This window comes from Acomys russatus, chromosome 5, assembly GCF_903995435.1.
Source record: "Acomys russatus chromosome 5, mAcoRus1.1, whole genome shotgun sequence".
Taxonomy (NCBI): domain Eukaryota; kingdom Metazoa; phylum Chordata; class Mammalia; order Rodentia; family Muridae; genus Acomys; species Acomys russatus.
In genome coordinates this window covers 18,162,225-18,189,183 of record NC_067141.1, presented here as the reverse complement: position 1 = coordinate 18,189,183, position 26,959 = coordinate 18,162,225, and the positions used below count along the sequence as shown (strand labels likewise).

The 26,959-nt window shown below is 43.9% G+C and overlaps 1 pseudogene; it reads right to left on the bottom strand.

Annotated features, from left to right (window-relative positions):
• Positions 1-243: 243 nt before the first annotated feature.
• On the bottom strand, positions 244-20,391 carry LOC127188797 (serine/threonine-protein kinase Chk1-like; annotated as a pseudogene).
• Positions 20,392-26,959: the final 6,568 nt, after the last annotated feature.

Here is a 26,959-nt window from a genome sequence, read left to right as displayed (position 1 = left end):
CACAGCTGGAGAAATACCTAGCGGATTTGGCCCACCCTTTCCCCCAAAGTAAAACTATTACATACAATTAAGATACAGTATTATTTGTATGCAAAACATACTAAGAACTGGAAGATGTTTGGGTAATGAGAACTCTTCAAGGCACTATTTGCAGCTTGCAGAATAGGATAACCTTCTCTAGGAAGAATAACGTCAACACAGCACCACAATAGTCACCAGGAATCTGCAGGGCTGCCGGCTTCATCATGTCACAGGAAACCAGGCCTTCTGGCTGCTCACAACATCACTGAGCTTCCCTTTAATCTTCAGGAAGCGTCTCCTGGACTCTAATCCATCACCTGTAGAAAGCCGAAGTCAACCAGTGTCTTCTCATCACCGTCACCGTCTCTTCGATCAGTTGTTGTTACAACTCTTCTTCCACTGAGAGCCCAACTTCTCAAAGGGTCTCTTTCAGGCATGGGTAAGATTTGTCTGCATCCAGTTTGGTAAAGAATCTTGCCGTTCTTTTGACCAAGAGCTGCCAGGGGCTCTGTGAAGATCCAGGAGTGCCAAGTAACTGACTGTTGACAAGCATATGATCGGGATATGTAGGCTCTGAAAACTGGAGCTTGTGCCAGTTTGTCAACATATGAGGAATCAGTGTCCCACGAGCAAAGCCCTGTCCTCAGCTCTGGCTGGGAAGTAGAGGGCTTCATGTTTTCTTCACTGGAACCACTATTTCCTGGGAAAAAGTTGAAGTTGGAATGAATGTGCCTAGAGAATCCATTCTAAATACCACCTGAAGTGGTGCGGGGCCTCTTTGCTCCCCTGTTAAGAGATTTGTTGTACCATGCGTCATCTGGTGGATTCTCAACCAGAGTTTTATGAAACAAAGCCAGAGGAGCAGAATCAATTTTTTTTCCAAGGATTGAGATAGTTTTTTTCTTTCCAATCAGAATATTCCTGACAGTCATCACTGGAATGTTCCCACCGCAATTCTCCAGCCAACACTGGAGTAAGTGCTATTCCATAAAACCAAACATCAACTAGTTCTGCACTAAATTCTTTCCGCTTTAGAAGCGGTGGAGCAACATAAGGTAAAGTCCTACACATCTTGTTCAGTAAACATTCACAATTATTATGCTGAAACATCGTTGCCAAGCCGCAGTCAGGGATTTTGAAGTTATCCCTTTCATCCAAGAGGAGGTTTTCTGGTTTAATATCCCTGTGAGTTGTTCCAATTCTATGCAGAAGAAACACCCTGCCAGGAGTTGATGGAAGAACCTCTGAGCATCTTGCTCAGGCACGCCTATGTCTGGCTCTATTTTATCAAAAAGTTCTCCTTCACTGCACTACTCCGCGAACTGGTACTGGGTGTTGCCTCTTCTCCTGTGACCATAGAATTTCTGAACATTCTTGTAAATTTAGCATTTTGTTGAATGCAGTTCTCGTTCTTAATATTTTCCAGACAGTCTATGGCCCGCTTCATGCCTACAATTTTCACTGCAACAGCTTATATAGTTATCCTATTCACAGCAAGTTGAACCTCTCCACAGGCACCTTCCCTTAAAGTTTGCACCAAGTCCCCGTTTTCCACAGAAGACACTGCCGTGACTCCAAGCGCAGCGCCTGTGAAACGCAGGGTCCCAGAAAATACTGGGAATGAGCATAAACTCTCGTCACCTGTAATTCAACCGAGCCATGCCTCTTGCCATGACTCCACAATGCTTTGGTTTCCCCTACAGCTCCTGCATATTTGCCCAAGTCATAACACTAAATTTAAGTATTCTATTTTTTATATCACAAATCCTGTTTCTGTGTTTGTCCTCTGCTTTAATGCAAAACTGAACACTTGGCCTGGCTCAGCGGTGAGGAGACAAAACTATTGTATTCTTTAAATACAATATACTACCCTATGCTAGTCATAGATATACAGAAATGATTTAATGAGATTCATTAACTATTTATGAGTTAGGGTAAATGAAAAAAGCAAACAGAGAGCAGAAAACCGTCCTAAAATTAATTTATTAACTTTAGAAGTTTATAACTTGTTTGGGCTTTCTAGGCACACAGTTATGTTCTGTGCAAAATAGTTAATTTGTCTCCTTTCTTCTTGATCCTCTTATGTTTTATTTTGTTTTCTTTTCCATATTGAGCCACTGCAACTTTCACCGTTTTAACTAGAAATGACAAAAACAGGGATCCTTGTCTTATTTCTAACATTTGGGAGAAAACTAGTATTCCAGCACTTAATGTGGTATTTCTTGTAAGATATTATTTGTTACCTTTTTTATGACTTTAACGATTGTCTTATTCCGTTACATTTCTGGCTTCTAGGGTGAGAGGGATATTAAATATGTGATGAAGTGGGGGCTGTGGGGATCTCCCTTAGCCAAGCTAACTGATTTCTGATGAGAGATTTGAAACGCACAGAAACTCCAGGGATACATTGTGTCCAGAGAAAACACCACCTACGGATACCAGGAAAAGGCGCCATCTGTAATCAGAGGAGGAGAAGGAATCCTTAGAAGGAGCCAGCCATATACTTTAAACTTGGGTTTCTAGCCATCAGGGCTGCAAGCGAGTACATTTTGGGGAGTAAAGAAATGGTTTACCACCCAAGCATGCGTATGACAGTTTGGTTCTCCAGCCCCCACACCAGTGCCAGGCCTGTGCAGCAACCTCCCTGCCGTGCCAGCACTCGGGGCAGAGACAGGGTCACCGAAGCAAGCTGGCTAACTAGACTAGCCAAATGAACAAGCTCTGGGCTCAAGTGAGAGACTCTGATCCAGTATATAAGATGGAGAGTGGTCAAGAAAGATGTGTGACACTACCTCCACTCACATACGCACAAACACCTGTATCCACTCGAACCCCTACACACATACAGCACCACAATATGCCTATGTACATAAGTGTGCGCACACACATAAACAAGTACACACAAGCGCATGCACACACATTCATACAAAAGAAGAAAACAGCAGGTTTCTGTTGTTTTGTAGCCCTGCCAGCCCAGGTATTTTGTCCCAGCCACTTCTACAGGCTAAACCCCCTAGACTGAGGCTGCCTTCTGCCCTATGATGTCCACACAGGGCACGTGACCCCTGTGGGCTAACACTGTCTCTTGGGAAGAACAACACAGGAGAACAAACTTCAGTTTCTCCTCTCAGGAGAAGGAAGCACGTGCCTTGCATGTGTGCAGCCTTTTGTGTTCGGAAGACGCTGCCAGGCAGGTAGTGGGTTTATAACTCTCAAACTCTCTCCTCTAAAGCCAAAACTATCTCCAAGACTCTGGCCACCTTCCAGGAAGAATAGTGGGGAGGTCTGGCAGGGGTCCATTGTCCAGTTAACCTCTCAGATCCCACAGTTGTGAGACTTACAGTGGGTTTTCACAGTGGGGTAAAATTTCCAACATATGTGACTCCTGCTGGCCTGTGCTTTACCCCCATGTGCCTAGGTAGGTTGGAGGCTGATCTGCTCATCCCTCCTTCCTGGCAGAGCCTCTTTGGGGCCTCTAGAAACTCCATGGGATTCCCAAGATGACAGGGGCAGCATGTGAACTAGCGTAATTGCTAAACAACTCTAGCTTGTGTTGCTACTGCCTCCCCACCCCTACCCCCATCTTTACCTAGCTAAGGCTTCTGTGGTGGGCGTGTTGCTCTTAGACATTTGCCTGAGAGAGAGAGAGAGAGAGAGAGAGAGAGAGAGAGAGAGAGAGAGAGACAGAGAGAGACAGAGAGAGACAGAGAGACAGAGAGAGAGACAGAGAGAGAGAGAGAGAGAGAGAGAGAGAGAGAGAGAGAGAGAGAGAGACAGAGAGAGACAGAGAGAGACAGAGAGAGACAGAGAGAGACAGAGAGACAGAGACAGACAGAGACAGAGACAGAGAGACAGAGAGAGAGAGAATATGTGTGTGTAACCCCTTGACAAAGCTGCCATCTCTTTCCATAAGCCCTGTGGCCAGTGGTCCCCATGCCCCTCTGAGGAGTCTGTATTTACTCTTCTCTGAGTAAATACAGTCGGCCAGCATCATGACTTGCACATCTGTCAGAAGCATCAGTTGTCCTAGTCACCCTTAGAGATGAGTCCAAGTCCCTCCAAGTACAGACATGGCTGGGCCAAGCTGGGACAAACCAAGCTGGGCTGTGGACACAGGCCATTCGGACTCACTACCTTGTTTGGGATGAGGTGCAGGACCATCAGTCACTAATCCACGTTGCTCTAAGCACAGTCATTTCCCCATAAGCTCTGCTGATGGCCTGCCCATTATTGCCTTTCAGAGGAAAGATTTAGGATAGCAGAAAATACCATGAAAAAGGATATTAGGTTTAGATTGACCATAACAAAATTATTATAAGAACCAAGCTCTCTGCTTTATACTGTATCGTTAACTACACATTCTCCAAACGTGCTGCTCAGCCGACCAGCAAAGCAAGTGCTTGCTGCAGATTTCAATCTTGGTGAGCAATAAACCCAGTGTTTTGCATAAATAGATTGCACAAACTCTGTTTATTGTGATGTCCACAGACATGGGAGGGGGAGGGGCTGATGAGCATCCCTCCTCCCTGGGGGAAGTCTGAGCATCAGAGGCTTAAATCACATCTTCCTGAGTCCTCCAGAGGGACTGCTGAGCACCAGGCAGCAAAGCGGCTGAAATGAGGCTGGGTCTCAAAGTGCATCAGCACAGTTCATCTTTCTTTGTAACCTGCTCCTGCATTTCTTGGGTCAGAAGTATGGTACCCTGCTGTGGGTACCTCCCGCCTAGATGCAGCCAGAGCGCTCCTCCTATACCTTGTACAACCTTCAAAGATCCTAACAGGTCATACCACAGGCCACAGCTCCAGTTCCATTCTCATTACCCAGTCTAGAGCCAAGGGCCCCCGTCTTGTTCTCTGAATATCTGTTGGTATCTGGCGAAGCACAGGGCAGCTACACTGTACATAGCATTATTTACCATGGGGTAGGTGTCTTACTGTTGCTAGAACAAATGGCCACAGTCTTTGGGGACTCAAAGTTACACAAATGTGGCTCTGTGGTTGGCAGGGCCCGTGTTTCTGAACGCTCCTGGGCAAGATCCAGCCCCGGCCTCCGGAGGCCATCTGCGTGCTTTGACTCAGGGCTCTACCCCAAATCATCCGGACTACACCAATTTCTGCATTCCACCCTCCTACTGTGCTCTTACAGCAATGTCACAGCTCTACTTAGACCCTCCTGGACAACCAAGGGTTGTGTATCCTCGTATCAAGACACCGAGTTATGTCGGCTGAATCCCCTTTGCTGGGTGGGATGGTGCAGTCACAGGCTTGGGGAATCAAAATATACTCATCAGGATGCTCAATAAACAGTTTCCTTCTACCATGTATCCACACCCAGGAGCCACAGCCACATTCTTTACCCCCAAGAGCTCCCTCGTGCCCTTTACAATCTTCTGCTCTACAACAACCCTTCCTTTAATATTCTCAATTTTTTGAGCAAAAAAAAAAATGTTTAAGAAGCAGGAAAGCCATGAATATTCTTCAGGCTACTAAAGGAAACCACCAGGTTCTTCCTCTTTTCAGGCCTATGTCAGACAGTACCCAGTGGACCAGCCTAGAGGAAGGAAATAATATTTTTGACTCACTGTTTTAGAGGGTACTGTGTCGAGGCAGAAAGGGCATGATGGAGCAGGGCAGCTTACACTGTGGCAGGTAGGAAGCCAGTACCTAGGCCAGAAACAGAAATTCAGCAGTACCACAGAAAACTTCCTTCCGGTCTCTTCTCATGTCCCCCCTGCTCCCAACCCAATATCCCTACTGTTTTCTCTTTGATGCTGTCAGCTCTTTCTTGTGAACTAGGCAGGCACTGCCCTGCCTAGGGGTTACTGGCTCACAGGGTAAGCATGACCAGGCACTAGCAAATCTCTGTCCTGTGTTCTGCCTCCAACAGTGTTCACCAATATCAATCGATCCTCTCCTCTGTCAATTCTGCCATTCTTTTGCTCTTTTGACTTCCTGTAATTTGTTATTAGTGTTCTACAGTGCCATCTGATGTCTTAATTCTCGCATCTACAATTACTGGGTTTGTTCACATGTCTGCATTCTTGACATGTATGTATGTATGTATGTATGTATGTATGTATGTAGTGCTGGTGCTGGAGAGGTGACACTGTGGTAGCCAATATTTGCTGTACAATCATTAGCAATAGACTTCGGATACTATCAAAGGCCAGCTTGACAGGACAGGGTAAACTGAGGCGGGGTGTGGAGTCATTGATCACTCAGCTGACTTTTTTTTTAAGGGAATAAAGCTTGATTCACTGGGACTGTCGAAGTACTCCCTGTGTCCAGCGTAAAACTCTTTAGGAACTGTTTGGGGCTCGCAAAAAAGGGGGGAAGAATCATAAATACACACCTGGTAGATGAAGCAAGGCTCCAACAAGCTCCAACAACCTCATACATACATACATACACACACACACACACACACACACACACACACACACAAACACATATTTTGTGGGTGGAGCAAAGCCTCAACCATTTTCCATATATGCACACACATTCACACATTGGGTAGATGGAGCAAAGTCCCAACAAGCAAGCTCCAACAACTTTATTTTTTCTCCTACAGCTTCTATATCCCAGCAAAAATCTTTCAAGCAGTACAAAAGTCACAACGTGGTTGCACTCTATTTTTCTTTACATGAACAATTACAATGAGTATATGTAAAAAAAAAAAAAAAAAAAAAAAAAAAAACATGTTCCCCAATACCCTCACATGATGAAATGTTTTATGTATTTTGTGTGAAAAACAAATTATTTTCAAGAACCAACAACCATTTGTAATTAAGCAACTTGTTATAGATTAACAAAGTGTAAGCAAGCAAGGTAATTTTTTTTTAGCCAGTTTCTCCTTACTGGTAGGCTGCAATTTGCAGTTACAAAGAAAGGATCAATAATTTTATTATTTACCTTTTAAAAATCTTATTTTTAAAAACCTGAAGGGAATCACAAATCTAAATTTTATATTTAAAAAAAAATCAGTCAATTCTACTTTAAATCCTCAAGGTACACATCTACTCATTAACAATTTTTTTTTATTAAATCATATCAGGAAGCTGAGGATAAAAATGGGTACAAGAAATTAATCATCACCTTGATCACCAGCCCAGCTTTAGCAAAAGAGTCATGTCAGCCAGTGCTCATCGGGTTCCCTGACCTTAAAAAAATCTCTACGTCAAGCATTAAGAGTGTGCCTTCATGAACGTTAACTTGTTCCTAAGATCTTCTACATCAGAGGCATTAACAAAACCATCTTAACCTAACCTCACTAACAACCTACTTCTCCAAATTCTTCCTAAGGGCTGTAGTCATTGCTGACAATCTACATTGGTAAGTTCTTTCTGAGGGTGATGAGTGAATCGTTAATCTGCTCCAGCAGCAACACTTGAGAAGGACCAATCATATATGTAAGAGTCAAATGATGCTGCCGAGTGAGGAGCTGGAAACCCCCTTAGAGTCTTCATACAACTCAGAGATAAGGAGGGATGTGATAACTGCGATGGCAACAAGAAGAGCGAAAACTCTACAACAGCACGAAGTCCTCAGGACACACAGTCCTCGGGGTTCTGCCTCTCTGAGACATAACCATCATGGTTGTGTTAATGGGTAGGTCCTACCTAACGGGTGGGTCGAATCCCATGAGTTCTAAAGCTGTTTTGTTGTCCCTCCTGCATGACCCCCAGCAGGATCCGAGCATGCACTCAACAACCTGAGCCTATAGTGAGTGCTGGCATCCCCAGCTCTGAGTGGGGCAAACACAGGAGGGTAGTTGGAGCTTGCTGGCTTCCAGCATGGCCAAGATAAAAAAAAAAAAAAAAAAAAAAGGCACATGTCCCGAGAGAGAGCCTGCCTTAAAAGGAATATACTGAGAGTGTTTGAGGAAGATACTGGACACTGTCTTCTGGCCTCTGTGCCAGCACACATATGTATGTACACACACACACACACACACACACACACACACACACACACACACACGTAAGTTACATTAAAAATAAATATTTATGGCCAGGTGGTTGTGGCACACACCTTTAATGCCAGCACTAAGGAGGTAGAGGTAGGTGGATCTCTGAGTTCAAGGCCATCCTGGTCTACGGAGTGAGTTACAGGACATCCAAGGCTACACAGAGAAACCCTGCCTCAAAAAAAAAAAAAAAAATCCATGACCAGCTCATAAAGCAAAATGTATTTAGTCCATCTCCAAGATTCCACAAAGTCTCTGCATTTCCAACACCATTCAAGGCAAATTCTTAGCTGTGAGTCTCTGGCTATCAAAATGCAGTACTTCTCTAGAATCTGAATGGAAGCCTCCATAAACCCAAAACTCTTGTATTGTGCATGCCTGTAGAACAAGTACCATGTGGGTTGCCACCAAGGTCGGCCTCCAGCAGGAGTCTGGACTCTGTGGACCACAGATGCAGCACCTCTGAGTGCCTAGGCAGCTGAGGAAGACTATTGTGGGAGTCCGGACATCTGCAGTGTGCCCTGGAGCCCTCTGTAAATCAGGTTTTTAAACGGGTTAAACCTTTTCTAGCCTTTACCCTGAGGCAGGCAGATCTGCCAATTCCTGAGATGTCCCTCATCCCAGCTTCTTTCCTTCTGTTCTGATACAAAGCACTCCCTCACCTGATTTTTCTTTCTTATTGCTTGAGGATTCTAAACATGAATATAATGTGTTTTTAGCAAATCCACCCCAACTCTTTCCCCTCCAACTCCTCTCCTAGTCTCTTCCTCCTTTCTTTCACAACTTCTGTTCTTTCTCTTTCTCTCCTACCCTCTGTTCTCTCTCTCTCTCTCTCTCTCTCTCTCTCTCTCTCTCTCTCTCTCCTAATCTCTTCAGCATCCCCCTTTTCGACAACTTTAAACCTCCTTTCCTTATAATCAAACTATTTCTTTTCAACTCTTTCTGCTCTAATTTTCACCCCTTACACTCACTGTGAAGCTGGCAAAAAGCAACCGGAGATATCCATGCCATGCCCCAAATGTTAGGCTGTCTTGAAATTTCCTCTACCAAATTAATTAGTCTGTAACTATTCAATTTGGCCTCTCAGTCTCACAACATAACTCTCATAACTCTTAGTAAATTCTGGTTGGTTTTTGTTGTTTGTTTGTTTGTTTGTTTGTTCAAGACAGGGTTTCTCTGTGTAGCCCTGGCTGTCCTGAGCTTGCTTTATAGACCAGACTGACCTCGATCTCACAGAGATCTGCCTCTGCCTCCCTGAGCACTGGGATTACAGGAATGTGCCATCATGCCTGGCTCAATAAATTCTTTGTTGACCTCTAGTCCAAATCACGGTCTAAATTATCGTTTCTACCTGAAACCTTATGCACAGTCTATGCACTCCACGTTTCCATCAGCAGTCTGATGCTCTGAGCTTCCACTAGAATTGCTTCATAATTTCTGCCATAGCATCCTAAGGATTCTGTAGCCTACGTGATCCATCTCCTCCAAATTCCTCCCAAAAACCTGTTCAACGATGGTTGTTACAGACTGCTAGATAGTGACTGCAATGACTCTTACCCAGGCACTAATCCTCTGAGTAAGTTACTGTTGCAGAGCTGTGAGCAAAACACCTTGACACATTAGAGGTAAGACTTCCACATTTTAGTTCATGGTTTCAGGGGCAACTGTCCATCATGGCAGGTAGGGCACAGTGGAGCAGAGTACTTCCTGTCATGGCAGAGAGCAATGCAGAGAGGGAACAAAGACAAGACACAGCCACAAAGGACATGCCCCCAGACACCTGCCTCCTTACATGAGGCTCCACTTCCTAAGTGTCTGGAAATGCCAAAAACATCACCATCCACTGGAAACAAAGCCTGAAACAAATGAGTCTGTGGGTGAAACTCAGATTTAAACAATCTTGCCTTGGCAGAGTCATCGTGATATCTTGAGAAACAGAATTTTCTCTACCTCTAATAGTTTCATATTAATATTATTAAATGTATTCTAGAATTTACACTTTTATTAAACCTGGTATCAGAACTCTTTCCTAATAACATGATGTTTTCATCCAAAATATTTTTCACATTCAAATCTATGGTTCTCCAATGGGGCATGACATAGCTATCATGTATCCCTACCTTTCTCCTAATAGGTGCCACTTTGACACAGCAACATTGACAAGTGTTCCTGTCGTGGTTTTAATGAAAATGGCTCCCATGGGCTTGTAAGGTGTGGCATTATTTGAAAGAATTAGGACATATGACCTTACTGGAGTAGGTATGGCCCTATTAGAGGAAGTGTGTCACTGAGGGGTGGGCTTTTAAGTTTCAGAAGCTCAAGCCAGGCCCAGTGGCTCACTCTCTATTCTTGCTCTCTGCTGATCCAGATGTAGAACTCTCAGCTCCTTCTCTGTCTGCATGCCACCATGCTTCCCGCCACGATGACAATGGACCAAACCTTTGAACCTGTAAGCCCGCCCCAACTAAATGTTTTTCTTTTAAGAGTTGCCATGGTCATAATGCCTTTTCACAGTAATAAAACCCTGACTAAGAAAGCTCCCTACCATGAAGTCCACAGCGAGATCCTCCCAGATTCTCCCTTGGTGTCATTTATCCCTCTCTCCATCACTACTTGTTCATTGCACCTTCCTAACGTGGGAGATTATTTGCAGGGCTGTGCTGGAGATGCGTGGGCTTTGCATTTCCATATTCTTAAATCAGCTTGTGCATTTATACAAGAAGACTTCTGTGATTTTCATTGAAACCATAATGGATTTCTGTTTCATTCTGGGCAGAAATGTCACCTTTGCAATAATGACTTTCCAATCTGTGAGCATGTTCTGCCTCTCCATTTACTTGGGTCTTTTTAAATTTCTGCAAACTCTATAGTTTTGAGGGCAGAGATCCACATGCTTCTGTCATTATTTCACTTTCTCGGTACACAACATTTTCAATATTGTATCTATTCTTGGACTTGTGCTGTTTGTTGCTGGCTGTGTTAATCCAACAAGCATGAAATGGGCCACACTGTTCTGCCAGACTGAGTTACATTGATGTGGTGTTGACCCTAAACCAGAGGTCAGTTACTAACTAACAATCAGTCTGCAGTGACTTGGGATGTAGTACACACCATCCTGTCAGCACTGTTTACTGGTGCTTATGAATGGATGGTTGGATAGCTGACCTAGGTGAGAATGTAGAAGAATCATTCTGTTGGTCTGGTCCACAGTTAGACTCTGCCTACATGAACACTGGCTATGACAAGCTGGGCTTACTCCCTCTGAAACTTCTAGAAACGTTCAGTAGTCACATGACAGGCTCCTGATCTGGGAGAGTATCTTGCCACACCAGAAAGGAACAGAAAGGGAGCCAGCCTCTGACCTTCAACGTGAGACAGCCTAGGGCTGGCCTGCTTATACAAGCCGTGTGCACAGCATCTCACTACCAGGTAAGGTCCTCTGCCTTCACTTATCACTGCCATTCTAGGTCCTAGGCCCTGATGTCCAGACACAGAGGTGAATTTTGAATCTAGAAGTATACTCTGGTAATGGGCCTGCTCCCTCAGCAACTTATTCACAGATGAAATACTTAGCCGTATTTCCCTGTGCCCCCACTGGCCTGGCCTCACCTTCCTTGAGCAGCTGCTCCTTGCTGCTGTCCAAAGCCCATATCTCCTCAGCCAGATATTCAGGCTTCTGAGGGGTGACACAAAAAGAAAGACCTGTCCGGATCCCCTGGCTCCCTCAGGCTTCAGAGAAGCCTATGTAGAGCTGGTCATTTTCCCTGTCTGTAAGGTTCACTGCCTAGTGCCCTGATCCTCAATGCATGCAGCCATGGCATAGCCCCAGGGCACTGGCCTTGCCATCCCCTCAAGTGGGACCTTTTAACCCTGGGCAAGGTTCAGGGAAAGCACTTGAAACCCTGAAATCTGCAAACCTACTATCCTGAGCCACTCTCCGAAGGCTTAGTTACTAGCGTTTCTTCCTCTCTTCTCTCCTCTGTGGATGTTATCACAGCACACTCACCCCAGAATACCGAATGGACACAGCCACATGGGTGAATGTGAGAGAACAACAGTGACGACATCAAGTGTGGTCACAAGGGGCTGGGTTTAGGGTGACCGCAAGGACCACCAAGGCTTGATTGAACCTGGCTCACTTTCTCTCCTGGAGGACCCTGGGGCAACATGAATGTTGGAGTTAAGAGTTATGATAGAAGCACCAGCGCTTGCAGCTGGCTAGCTTTCTGTCCTGAGGGACTCTAGGATAACCGCCCAATGGTCCTCACTGTGACACATCACCTGCAGACTGCAAGCACCTAAGTTAGCCATCCTTGGATTCCAAAAGACTTTGTTTATAAATTTAGTTCAAATTAATAGCATTTTCCACAAGACCAGGCATGACTTGGAGAAACCTTTGCTAGGATGGTGGGATTTTTTTCTTCCTGAAAACGAGTCATCTTTAAAGGCTGGTATTGAAAGAAGGGAATGGAAGGATGACATAGATGGGTGCTTAAACATTCCCTCACCTTTCAGTCTCCACTTTATGCCCAAATTTTTTAAGTAAAAATACGCAGGAATAGAACATAATGATGGATGCAAAATCCTTTCTATTCTTTGAAGCCAGCACAGCTAGTTACAAAATTGAGATATGGCCCCTCAGCTTAAATAGCACCACCACAGAGTTATTTACTAGATAATAAACACCTGACATAGATAAATGCAGTTTATTCATGACAAAATTGCCAAGTAGGGGCCTGCGAGGTGGCTCAACGGGCAAAGGCACTTGCCACCAAGCCTAACGGCCTGAATCTTATCTCTGGGACCCAGGAGGTCGAAAGGAGAGAATTAACTCCCTCAAGTGGTCTTCTGACCTCCATATGGACACACGTGCATGCGCGCATACATGCACGTGCACATGAACCCCAATCAATTTAACTTTAAAGATTGGGAAGTAACCATGCTTGCAATGTTTTTATACTCCAGAAATTATCTTTATACATGAGTAAATTTTACCAAGGAAAAAAAACTCTTTGAAAGTTGCTGTTTCTAGTCCCACTCACACTAAGGACACAGGAAACTGGAAAGAACAGTGCTCAGGAAAGAAGAAAAAGCCAGTAAACCACAAGTCAGACTTCCCTGAGAGCTATCTAATGCTCACGTCACCAGGAAGCTAAGAAGCTCAAAATGCCACCAAGGAACACTGATAAAAATAAAAAAATAAAACACCCAGCAATCTCTGAAAGCCAGCACTGACCTTCGTGTCACATGAACTGCCTGGGGCCCTGGGCACAGTTGAGGAAAGAGAGAGCTAAACCAGCATGCAGGCAAGCACAGGAGTTGGACACGGATCCACCACAATACTCACATTAGGTACTTTCTCTTTGTCATTGCTGTGACCAAAACACCCAGGGAGAGAGACAGCTTGGAGTCTCAGAGCTTTGGTCCATGGCGTCTTTGTCCTGAGTGCTTGCATTTTACACACCTCTGTGTCAGCTCTAGGTCCAGGCAAGTGGACAATCCAGACAGCCATTCTATTCAGCCTTCCCACCTCACAACACAAATAGTCTTTGATCCATCACCAATGAGCGAGCAAATGTCTAATGAACTAGAAAAATCTGGATGAGACTAAGGGGGAGGGGAAAAGAGATGTGAGGCCCAGAATCCCATGCCGAAGCCAAGGAGGGGACTGCTGCTCCTAGAGAGGTACAGAGAAGGAATCTCCCACCTTGAGGGAATTTGAGCATCATCTGGGAAAGGAGCAAGGATGGCACAAGTTCAGGTGCAAACACCAGTTAAAGGGATAAAGCTGGACCAAAACAGAGGGAGCCCTGCCCCTCACCTGGAGCCTAGAAGCAAGCCACAAGCCACAGCATCTATCTACCTGGGAGAAAACCTGAAGTGAAGTGTATACATGCATTCATAGCTGAGAGCTAATCACTGAATCTTCCCAGCACCCCAGCCCTGTCACCCCAACCCTGTCAGCCGCCCAGTCTAACAACGATTGCTGCAAGAAGCGTTAGAAGGCTGTACAGTTGTGATTGCGATGATGGCACCATGACACTCAATTTCCTTCTCTCTCTGGTTTGTGTTTCATCACCCCTCCACAGTAATGGCCTTGCCAGGGAGGAGACATCCCCATTTCCAATGTAACGTCAATGCAACCCAGTTCTCCCCATTCCATGTGTGATGGTCAACATTCAATTAAAAAAATATCTGATGCTCCAACGTCATAGAGGGCTGTGTGTGACTGTTCAGGCAGTAAACTGTCTCTGCCATTTTTTTTATTTTTTCATTTTGGAAGCTGCTAACCTGCACTTCCAGTTCACTCAGGTAATTAAGTTTTTATTCCTTCTCAAGTCTCTGGTGGCATTGAAGACCAGATAGTTTAGTCTTACAGTTAAGCTTAGTTGTTTAGGGGTTAAGATGTCTGTAGGTCTAGATAGATGTTTTACGTTAATAGAGATGAGATATGATAGATATTGATTTTCATTCAGAATTTTAGACTCAACAAGATAGGAAAGATGTTTACTTCAAGTTTTCCAAATACAAATAGCCAAATGACTATGAATGTAAGTTATATAATTCCAGATTGTTTTGTCTTTCTTCCTGCCATATGTAGTTTATTTTATTTATGTGTAATAATGTAAATGAATATGTTTAAAGTAGAGATATGATTATAATAATTATTATATTTTTTAAAGGATTACACACACAAGTAAGAACAACAACAAAGAAATCAATAGATAAAGCTACCAACACTGTCCTTGGTGTTTCCTTCCTTCAGTATACAGTGCAGCAATGGTTTCTTCTTCTCTGCATCTTTATTCTTCTATATACAACATAAATCTTTTAGGAAATTTTTGTTGTTATCATTACAAGAACATAAAAATTATTGCACCTTTTATACTTTAATTATATCAGTAAATAGCTGATATTTTCAAGGAGAATCATAATATCATATATGGTACCTACTTCCTTACTTCTCCCACACTGGGAACTGTTTTAGACCAGGTTCTACTTCATCCATTTGGTTTACTTACTCCTGAAAACTATATATTTAACCATACTTTTGGAAGAAAAAAACTGAGAGCCATGAGTTACCTATGCAGAGTTTTTACTTGAGTCCTTGTGTCAGTACCCTGGGGTTTATATTCTTGGCAATCACACAAGACAAATATAACTAGTCTGAAATAAATGCTGTTAATAAAATTAATAATTACTGTGGCACACCATAGTTAACTAATTAATTAATAATGTTTATCAATTTTTATAATAATTTAAAATTATTTCAAATTCCCTTTAACAGGTTCTACTGAAATCTAAATAATAATGCTATTCAAAGTACAGTTCTGAAACAAAATAATGAATTAATATACTCGTTGTTTTATGGCGCTGGATAATCAAATTTAAGCATTATATATGTAAAGTACAAAAATTGTATTTGTTATCAGCATCCACTTGCTATTCAAGGTTCTATTTTTCTGGACTATGTTTTTAAAATATAATTCTCCTTCATTCTATAACCTTTGGGTTATCAAAAATTAGAACAGAGAGATTTTTTAAAAATGAAATCAGTAGAGTCACACACATGGATGATGCAGGTTTTGAAAAAAATCAAGTGAAGAGTTTAAAAGAGTCAGAGTGAATATGGGGAAGGATCTGGTGGCAAAGGTGCCAGCATGCAAAGGCACATGGACAAGGCAGAGAAGTCAGTGTGGCCCTTTGTGCCACCTCCACCTAGGCCTGGAGATGCCCTGCTGGTCCCAACATGCTAACGTCACATGCTTTGGCACCCAGAGCCTCCAGGTGCCAAGCACGTGTCTCAGGGTATGATGAGAAGTGGGCATCCAGGTAGGGTGCCATGCCTGCTGCTGTCCTGGCTTCTCTGCTCCCATCTGGTGCCCCACACAAATAACACCTGCCCTCTTCATCCGGTCCCATGGAAGATGAAATATCTCATTTAGGTAGTGAGCAGATGAAGGAATGTCAGCAAAAAATAGTCACTCTTCAGTGGTGGGGAACAACCCAGGAGCACAGAAGGCAACCAACCCAGGGAAAGCGTCAGAAACAGCAGGAAGACCATAAAGGATGTGGAAGTCAGTGCTCTTCACCAGAGTAGGATTGGTGAGGCAGAAAACATTAAAGAATGCTTTGGAATGCAGAACAGGAGAAGTCAGGGAGTTGACAGAGCCAGGCTTCATAGCTCTTGCACCAAGTTTAAGAAAATTTTGTGGGATACATTTGATGGTTTCAAATATGACGGATGACAAATGTCAGAGCTACCACCCTGTATTTAAAGAAATAGTTTGTTTCATGTATAATGAAAACTTTCAGAACCCCACCCACCCAAAAACCTGACCAAAAAGTATAATAGGAAGAGAACATCCAATGTGGATCACCTGTCACAGGTTAGGAGTCACGTGGGTAAACCTCACTCTGTCCTTACAACCTTGTAGAGCACAAGACTTAATTCTAACTTAAAGCCGGGAAAATGTTATTTGACGGTTTTGTAGCTCGACACTCCTCAGGAACAGCCTGGAGAGTCTCAGAGTCCAGAACAGACATTGAAGTCAGCTTTTATAGCCTGGGGACATTGCCCCCCAATCAAGAAAGGAAATATGTAGTTAACAAGTATTACTGTGTAGGAAGTCAAGTGCACCCACTTGATAAATATTGAGAAAATACCCTCCAAGGCAGGCATTAATACACTGCTTATGGGATTAAAATGAACCATGGCAGAGAGCTGCCTTTAGAGACCACAGAAGTGAGAGTGGCCTCAGAAGGAACCTCACAAATGGGTCAGATGACGATTAGCTGTAAAGTGGAAGGGCCCACCCCCAACATTGCTCCGCCACCTCCAACAACCCGCCAGAGAGCAGGATTATACTCAGCCACAGAATGCAACAGATTTGTTTTGGAAGCAAATCTTCTAAAATACTCAAATGGGTCAAGGTCTCAGCACCCCAGGGCTAAAATGATCTGGCTCAGAGAGATTCCTATGAAGAACCATAGCACATGGGAGGTGGAGGTGGCAGAGGCAGGGTCCAGCCATTAAGTATATTTCCATCCAACTGATTTTTCAAATTTCAAAAGTAAGAAAAAACATTTTTAACATATTTATTCATTTTACATCCTGATTGCATCCCTCCTTATCCCAGCCCCACCCCCTCCACTGCCAACCACCTCTTCCTCCTCATCCTCCCCTCCCTTCCTCAGAGAGGAAGGTGGTCCTCCATGGGTACCAACCCACTCTGGTATACTAAGACACTGCAGGACTTAGGTACATACTCTCCCGCTGAGCCCAGACATGGCAGCCCAGGTAGGGAAATGAGATCCAAAAAGAGGCATCGGAGTCAGAGAGGGCCCCACTCCAGTTGTTGGGTAATCTACATAAATACCAAGCTGTGCATCGGCTACCTATGTGTAGGGGGCCTAGGACCAATCCATGCATGGTCTTTGCTTGGTGGTTCTCTCTCTATAAGGCCCCATGGGCCCAGGTTAGTTGACCCTGGAGATCCTCTTGTGGAGTCCTTGACCCCTCTGGCTCCTTCAATCATTTCCCAAATTCTTACATAGGACTTCCCGAGTTCTGTCTAACATTTAGCTATGGGTCTCTACATCTATTTCCATCAGCTGCTGGAGTTATGGTAGGCTCCTATCTACAATCTTGGCAAAGTAACATTAATAATTTCGAGGGATTGGTTCTCTCTCATGGGATGGGTCTCAAGTAGGGCCAGTCTTTGGTTGGCCACTCCTTCGATGTATGCTCCATCTTTGTCCCCGCACAAATTTGGGGAGAAGAAAAACATTGTAAACTGAAGTGACATATAGAAAACAGACAACCTCACTGTGGAACCTAGTGGACAATGGCGTTTCCTCCAAGGATGTCACCTACAGAAAGCCATGGGAAGGCTCTTCCCAGTTCCTTCTGCATTTGTGGCACCCTTGTTGTCTTCCATTGGAGACTCTGGAATCTGGGCTCTCCTGGTACCGCTCCAGGGTGCTGGGTTGCAGACTATGTCTTGAACAGTTTTAGCCACAACCCTTAGAATGAACCTAATGGTAAACATCTAACCCGGGAGCTCCATGATAACATGTAATATGATACATGTTATCATGTAACATGTAACATGATAAAAGAATCTAGACTTGGTCAGTCCTGCCTCCCACACACTGCTCCCTACAGCATGCATAGCCCTCTTTCGTAGGCTGGTTCCACTTGGGGCCATCAGCTTTCCTCTGTAAATTTCCTATAGTCCTGGCCTCTCAGATAAGCTAGGGGCTCCAGGGCCACTGGGTTCCACCTTCACAGTGACCTTTGGGGACTTCTTGCAGCGACTCCAGCTCTCCTACACATTGCCTGGCCTCAGTGGGTTTCTAGAGCCTCAGCATATGCCAGAACGACCCATGACTAAATCAGTATAAATCTCTGATCAAATTCAAGATAAGTTATAAGTCTGACCTATTGGTTACCACAGTAGGTACCTCCTTAGTGAGGTGGAGTCTTGTAGCCTTTTCTGGAGTCATTAAGATCTATTTATCCACTGGGAAAATTTATTTTTCAACTCCAGCTATTATAAAAAGTTTAAGGCAGAGTCTCTCTATAGCCTCTGCAGGTCTAGTCTCAGTCTACTCCAATCATGGAGCAGTACTTCTAGGAATAGAAAGAAAATAAAAAATGAATATTCTTTGTTTCACATTATACTTTATGAATCTTATGAAGTCCATGAATTAAAGGAAAATGTGGAATTAAGTGATGGTCACAAGTAAGATAAAGTTGATGTCAATGTAAGTGGATTATAAGGCTGGATCATGTAATTTGACTGAAAATTTGTGTATAGTCTTTGTGAAGTCACAGCCCCAAACAGTCACATTTGTCACACACTTTAAAAGGAGTCTAAGAGAGGGTGCTAAATATTCATGGGCATCAAATTCAAAGTGCAGTTTCCACTCACCACACACAGCGTGCACTGGACAGATGTGCACTGCCTGCCTGGAAACAGAAGTTTATAATTCTCCCATAGACACACTACTCAGGGTTAAAATAAAGATCATGATGGCATTTCAGACATGCTGAAAGTGTCTGTACAAATAAAGCGTTTGGAGAGTTGTTCTGCTATAGGTGAGACTAGAACATCTGGAAACAGGAGCCTGTTACCTTAAACCTCTCCCATCACACTTCTTTCAGATCGTCCCTTCATGGGGCTGTACATCAAACTGTCAGAACTCATGCATTTCCACGATCGTTTGCACTGTCGTCAGCTCAGTGTGATCAGGTTCACACCTAACACTCCTCAGTAGTTGATAGTTAAATGTAAGGGAAAGTATTCTGTAGATGTGTCTCACTTGTCTGCAGTAATGGAAACCACCATTAGTCTTTCAGAAGTCCTGTGCTGGTTTCTGTGGCAGCTTCATTGATTAGGTCTCTTTTTCCTGATTTCCTCTCCTCTCCTTAACACAGTTTGCTCTTTTAATTTTCCTCAATGGTACCCTGGTGTTCTCCCTGACCAAGCCAGCTCACCAATGGGTGCCCCTCCCTCCCTGGACCTGGACCTCTTTCCTTGTCTTTAGGCCACAGGTTTGACTCCACACCCTACTACTTCCTCTGTAGCTAGCACAGAGACTACTCAAGCTCGACACAGCTCAGATGAAGCTGCATTCTTTCCTCTTCCTCACACCAGGTTTACTTCCAGCTGGTGACCCAAACCAGCTAAGTGGGATTCTTCCTGAACGTTTCCATTGTGAGTGTCTGTGCGTGCACATGCCTATACACCTGTATGTGCATGTATCAAGCCCAGAAGTCAAGGTCAGGTGCCTTTCCTCTATTGTGTTCCACATAGCAATTTTTAAAGCAATGTCTCTCAGTGAAACATGAGTCATCATTTTGGGTAGACTGGCTCCTGGGTGCCAGGGTTGCAGGCATGGCCAACTGTTAAGCTTTTAGGTGAGTGCAGACACATGCACTTGGGTTCACATGCTAACACAGTAGGAACATTACCATTGAGCCATCACCCGGATTCCATTCTCTATTCCAGGCCTAATTTCACTAAGGATCAACCCTGACGTTCTTAGTTAACTTTTATTCTCCTTCTACATCAGTGTCAGTGTAAGAGAAAGAGCTGTTGTCTCTTGCAGGCACACTAGTCTTGTGACACTGGAGATAAAGTTATCAGCAGATCGTGAATGATGTTTTCCAGAAGAGGATGATCTTGCCTGCTCACTTAGTGACATCCAAAAGAGGCCACAGTGTGATGCATTTCAAACATGCTTGAATAAAGGTCTAAAAGATATGCAAAGAATAAAAACAGGGAGACTGGGGGTGCATCATGTGTTCATCTTGCTTATGCAAATTTCTGTCTATGGTACCATAGGGAGTCCCACGCTCAGCTCTGTCTTCTCTGGCTTGGGGACAACAGGTGCCATGTAGACATCATCTTGATCCAAGAATGATGGTTTTTAGTGACTTTCAGCTTAGTTCACTTTCAGGATGAATGACAGCTTCAGTTCTACTTTTGCATCATCTGTTCGGGCCCAATGGCTCTGTGCAACTCACCCTGACTGTGTGCTGTGTGCTCCCTGCAACCTCTCAACTAGAATTCTTTGACTCATTAACATGAAGTTCACATGGAAAAGATCCATATCTCTGACTTTTCAGTGAAACACTGTCCTCTATCTAAAATACAACTCTACTGTCTCTTTTTTTTAACAATGTACCTAAATTAGTCTATACACAATTTGTCTTAATTTATTTTCCTGTTGCTATGCTGAAATATTCTGACAAGAGCAGCTTAGGGGTTAAAGATGTAGGCGTCTATTTTTCAAACTATTTTATTTGCCTTCTTTTATCTCTTTTTTTTCTTCTCCTCCCCTTATTCCTCCTAATACCTTCTAACCCCGCCCCCAACACCAGGTAGAAGAGAAAGAAGGTTAGTAGGGAGAAGGGGCTTAAATGTCTTTAGTTACTTCCTGCTGGTTAGGATTGTTAGGCTCCTTGGGTCAAGTCCAATCTTTGTTTCAGGACACCTCCGACTTCTTTTCATCAAACTGCATCAATGGCAGCCAGGAGCAGCAGTGGGGAGCAGCAGCAACCTCCCTCTTGCTTCTCAGAGTCCTCTTCTCTCTCCTGGCTCTGAAATTTATTCCCTCTCCACAGTCCTCAGAATTAAACTGTGTTCAGCTGGCAAAGAGCCCCTCTTGGAACCTGCACAAGGCAAATAGACTAATGCTGTGGACTGTCTGAAGCAGCCTCTTAGCCTGCACCTGGAATTAAAACAAAGCATGTTTACATTGCATAGCTGAGTTTTTAAAGGCACCAAAACTTTCCACTACGTTTCCCCCTTTTAATCTAAAAAATAAAATGGCTTTTTCTCTAAAAATAAATGAGACTTGTTGCTTTCCTGAAAGGAGATGATCAAGTAACCGAACACTTTTTGGATCAATAGTTTCATCTATAACCTGGTAACTCTCGGCTGCTCTTGTCTGAAACATCTTGTACTTTTGGCTGCTGAGCCTCGAGCTAGGACTCCAAAGCCACTTCCTAATGGCAAGAAGTTACCTCATATGTCTTTCTTGGATGTGCATTCACTAGTCAAATGACCTCTTTTATCACAACATCCACAAGCTCCAAGAAGTATTTTTTGTGCAGAACTCAGTAGTGCCAGAAACGGCTCTTTCTCTTCTCTGGCAGAAAGTACTGTATTTCTCAGAGGTAACGCACTGGCCATTTTGAGCTTTGAGGCTTTTGGTGGCTTCATCACAAGTTATTTTCAAATTACTGAATTTACTGCAGTTGAGGCACTGAGCATTTCAATGTCTGCGGATTTTGGTGGCTGCTGGAAAAGCTAATGGTGGTAATCTCTTACCCCAAAGCTGCTCCTCTGGCAACTCAAGATTAACCCTTTCTCTTGAAACAGGCTGTTTCTCTTTAAACCTTTTGCCCTGCATGGACTTTTTGCTCCTCCTGACTCCCCAGCTCACTCAGAGGCTGTGGGAACTTGACATCAAACGTGCACACAACAGGCCAGGGTGACAATTTTACGAAACTCTGGCTCTCGGTTGCCAGTTCTGGTGCCTCTTGTACTCCCTTTTTCTTTTTCTTTTCTTTCTTTTTTTTTTTTTTCTTTTCTTTTCTTTTCTTTCTTTTTCTTTTTTCTTTTGTTTGTTTTTGTTTTGTTTGTTTGTTTGTTCTTTTTTGTTCTCCCTTTTTCAGCAGCACTGTTCACTTCCCAAGTGTTTCAGTCTCTACCCACAAACTCTCTTGTTGTGCAGCCAACTCTGCAATCCTTTCCAAAATGAGAGAAATGAATGAACCTTCTGATTTTTTTTCAGCTATTCTCCCAACCTTTTAAAAAAGCAGAACACAGGAAGAAGACAAAGAAGAAATAGAAAATACACTCTGGGAGTAAAGAGAGAACCCAGCAGCAGCCACTGCTACAAACGTTTCGCTGATATCCTGAAACAGTATATTCATTCCTTTGTACCCTGCTGTCTCCTCTGTGGCATTAGAAACCAACTTTTCTATCATTCTAAGCCCCCACATTGGGCTCCACTTGAAGTTTTACTTTTTAAAATCTAATTTATTGAGTTCTTTATACCTCTTCCTCCTTCTCAACCCTTATGCACCCTAATACCTTCCAGCACCCCAACAAGAAAGTTAGGGGGAATGAGGGCATAGTTCTCTTTAGTTAATTCCTGCTGGTTGGGGTCCCGGGGTTCCTTGGGGGGCAAGTCCAGTCTTTGTTTCATGAGATCTCCAACTTCTTTGCATCAAACTGCCATCCCCAGCAATCAGGAGCAGCAGGGCAGAGTAGAAACAGCCTTCTTCTTTCTCCAAGCCCCCTTCTCTTTCTCTCTCTCTCTCTCTCTCTCTCTCTCTCTCTCTCTCTCTCTCTCTCTCTCTCTCTGAGCTATAGCATTTATTCCCTCTCCAGAGCCCTCAGAATTAAACTATCTACAGCTGGCAAAGAGCCCCTCTCAGAGCCCACACAAGACAAACAGTCTGCTGCTGTGGAAAATCTGAATGAGCCCCATATCCCACGCCTGGGATTAAAAGAACATGTTTACATAACATAACTGGGTTTTAAACTTTTGCACCACAGAAGGGTTGATTTTAACTCATCATTCAAGATGCACTCAGCCATCAGCCATGGTGACAACGTCAAGGCAACAGGAGCTTGAAGCAGCTGGGCACGTGGCAGCCACAGTCTGTGAACAAAGGATGAATCCAAGCTAGTGCTCAGCTTATTTTCTCCAGTTTTTATAGTCAAGAGCCTCTGACCATTGGGTAGCCCCACCCACTCTCAAGATGGGTCTTCCCACGCCAATTAATGTAATCAATATGATACCCCATAGGCATGGCCCTCTCAAGAACTCTCTCCTAGGTGACTTTAAATTCTATCAAGTTGACATTTAAAATTAACTATAACAACTCCACCCTCTTATCAACACGACACCCAAGAGCATCCCTTTGAAGCCATAACTCCCCCACTTCTGGTTCCCATGGGCTCCTGACAATGTTACAATTTTGTTGAAGTTTGTTCATCTATCAAACCACACCTGCTTTCATCAGCTGTGTTGGTCATATTGGCTGTTTTGTTTTTTAATGACGGTTAACTGGGCAGTTCCTTGGGTTTAAACTAGGTCATCCTTCCAGGAAGGCAGTCTCTCTCCCTGTCTGAAGCATCATCCTCACACCAGCCACCTCACCTCTCCCCTGGATGAACACAAGGCATCCTGGCAGTGTCTCTGGACACTCTAGCCCACCTGGTCCATTGTCTCTGAGAAACTAGTGAAATTAGCTCACACTGTAGTTTATTTACATCCAGCCTCTGTTTAAGTACCTGCCTGGCTGGCCACCTTAGCTAAGTCTCTGCTTCTGTAAGGTATCCCCCTGCCACACAATCCCATCACTATCCTAGGGGTTTTCTAGCCGTCTATCTTCCTTTCAGGGCAGATGAAATCTCAAGGCCTTAAGACTCTGATCCTTTTTCATCATGGACCCTGTTAATTACTCATCTCCCAGGCCAAAGAACTCCTTACAGAATCTCCCAGACTCCAGCCCAGGCCCCTTCTGCACTCGCCTGGCAGCTGTACTTCCCCTTCACTAGCTCTTATGCAATCTGATTGAGTGACTAATTCTATGCCCAGTTCTCATCATCTCTGTGACATGAGTGGCTGTCTTAGTCCCCACTGGTACAGCATGCTCAATATGCAGCTGCCCAGCTAGTGAATTTGTGACAGAATAGATAAGGAATTTGAAAGTGTCCCCAAGGGTTACAGAAAACTCCCAGGACTTGATTTAATAAATGGTTTGACTAAAACCATCTGACTTCCTAACCAGTGTGTTGGCATATTGGTACAAATGTGGTGTGTTTACATATACATAGGATGCAAAAATGAAATGCTCACCTGCCTACTATTCCACAGTATGTTTCTTCCCACAAAGCTGCGTCATAAGTGATGGCAAATTCCAACAGAGCTCTTCTCATGGAGAATAAATGCCATGTCTCATACATCAACTAATATAATCCCCACAACACTGTGCTTTCCAGATGAGAAAGAAGAGCCCACAGCACTTGATAATGTGCCTGAGACCACCACACTGCTAGTAAGAGACACTGCTCCGAGATGAATGCATGTGATCTTGCTCCCTGGCCACTGTCATCGGCTGCCAAAGATGGGTGATGAAACTCCAGATCTGCTTCTACCTTCTGAAGGTCTGAGGGGTTGTTCACTAATTTACATAGTCAATTCCCTTCTGATGGACATCCAGACTACTGTAAATGAATAACTTAGCGTTTAATCTTTATACAATTTCTTGGTGTTTCCTTAAGGCAAATCTCTGGGAGTGGGATTATTACTTTTAAAATTCCAGTTAATAGTTGAGGGCCGCCTCCTTGTGACATGGTGAACAAGAAGAGCTCTAATAGTTAAAATACAGACTCTTCCAAGGACAGAGATACTGTAAGAGCATCTGAAGTTGCAAAAGAGATGATAGAAAGTTGGGAAGTGGAGAAAAAGAGGGAGGACCAGCAAAACGGAGAAAGCAATGCATAGCTCCCGGCTCCCTGGTAGGAGGTGGGCCCCCCAGAAGCCTCACCGAAATGTAAACTGGATGGCCCAGGTGAAGACAGGAACAGTACTACCCACACCACAGGACAAGCCCCTACGGTTCTCAAAAGCCTCAGACTCAGCTGGTTTGGTGAGACAGTGACTCCTTTACAAGTCTTGGAATGTCGTGCCTGGACATCATTTTGAGAGGGAACCTGTGTTTTAAGACTGGACTACCATCACAGCCTGGTAGCTAGAAGCAGTCACAATGGAAGCAGCTGCAGAGGGCAGCTGTGGAGATGGAGAGGGTGCGGTGCACTGAAGAAACTTAAGCAGCCAGAGGACACTCCAGGCAGTGAAGATCGATGCATGGCACCCCATCCTCAGGGGCTAGGAGCTGAGTCCATGACCTGAGCATAGGCAGCATCCGATAGTGTAGAGTCTGAGATCAGCGGATGGCCCGATTTCTGAAGTAATCTATTTGTCCTGAGGTTCACCGCCTCCGGGAGAACTAGGGCATCCAGCTCCCACACCCTTATCCTCTCAAGAGAGTTTTCAATCCTATCAGGTTTTGAAATCACCAAGATTGATCGGCCTGTGCTGCTCTTGCGCTCTCTGTTTGTTTCACCCAGTCTCCAACAGAGACACCCTTGCCTACAGTGTCAGCTACCCCTAAGGTGTACAAACTGGGGGGCGTCATAGCATGAGAGAACCTATGAAGTCCACAGACCACCAAAGCCAAGTGTGGGCAGCAAGACTGCTGGTACCCAATGGAGGAATCCCCCTAAAAGGAAGACAGCCTGGCAGGCACCTGATACCTGACTCATCCAGGGTCAGCAACATCTTAAATCTTACGAAAGATAAGAACCTTCAGCAAATTGGCTGGATACAAAATTAACTCAAAAAAGTCTGTAGCCTTCCTATACACAAATGACAAGCTTGCAGAGGAAGAAATTAGGAAAACCACACCCTTCACATTAGCCACAAGCAATATAAAATATCTAGGAGTTACCCTAACTAAGCAAGTGAAGGACTTGTATAAAAAAAATTTCAAAACTCTGAAGAAAGAGATTGAAGATGACCTGAGAAGATGGCATGATCTTCCTTGCTCATGGATTGGGAGAATTAACATAGTAAAAATGGCCATCCTACCAAAAGCAATCTACAGATTCAATGCAATCCCTATCAAAATAACTACACAATTTTTTAAAGACATTGAAAGTTCAATTCTGAACTTCATATGGAAAAACAAAAAACCCAGAATAGCTAAAACAATCTTGTACAATAAAAGGTGCTCCGGAGGAATCTCCATACCTGATTTTAAACTGTATTATAAAGCAATAGTAATTAAAACAGCATGGTACTGGCACAGCAACAGGCTGGTTGATCAGTGGAATCGAATCGAAGACCCTGATATGAATCCACACACATATGGTCACTTGATTTTTGACAAAGAAGCCAAATCCATTCAATGGAAAAAGGATAGCATCTTCAACAAATGGTGCAGGTCTAACTGGAGGTCTATGTGTAAAAAAATGAAACTGGACCCATATTTGTCACTTTGCACAAAACTCAAATCCAAGTGGATTAAAGACCTCAACATAAAACCAGAGACACTAAGCCACTTAGAGGAAAAAGTGGGAAAGAGCCTGGAACATATTGGCACAGGAGACAACTTCCTGAACAGAACACCAACGGCCCAGGCCTTAATGTCAACCATTAATAAATGGGACCTCATGAGGCTGAGAAGCTTCTGTAAGGCAGGAGACACTGTCAAGAGAACAAAGCGACAGCCTACAGACTGGGAAAAAATCTTCACCAACCCTACATCTGACAAAGGTCTAATATCCAAAATATGTAAAGAACTCAAGAAATTAAACACCACCAAACCGAATAACCCAATTGAGAAATGGGGCTTGGAACTAAACAGAGAATTCTCAAC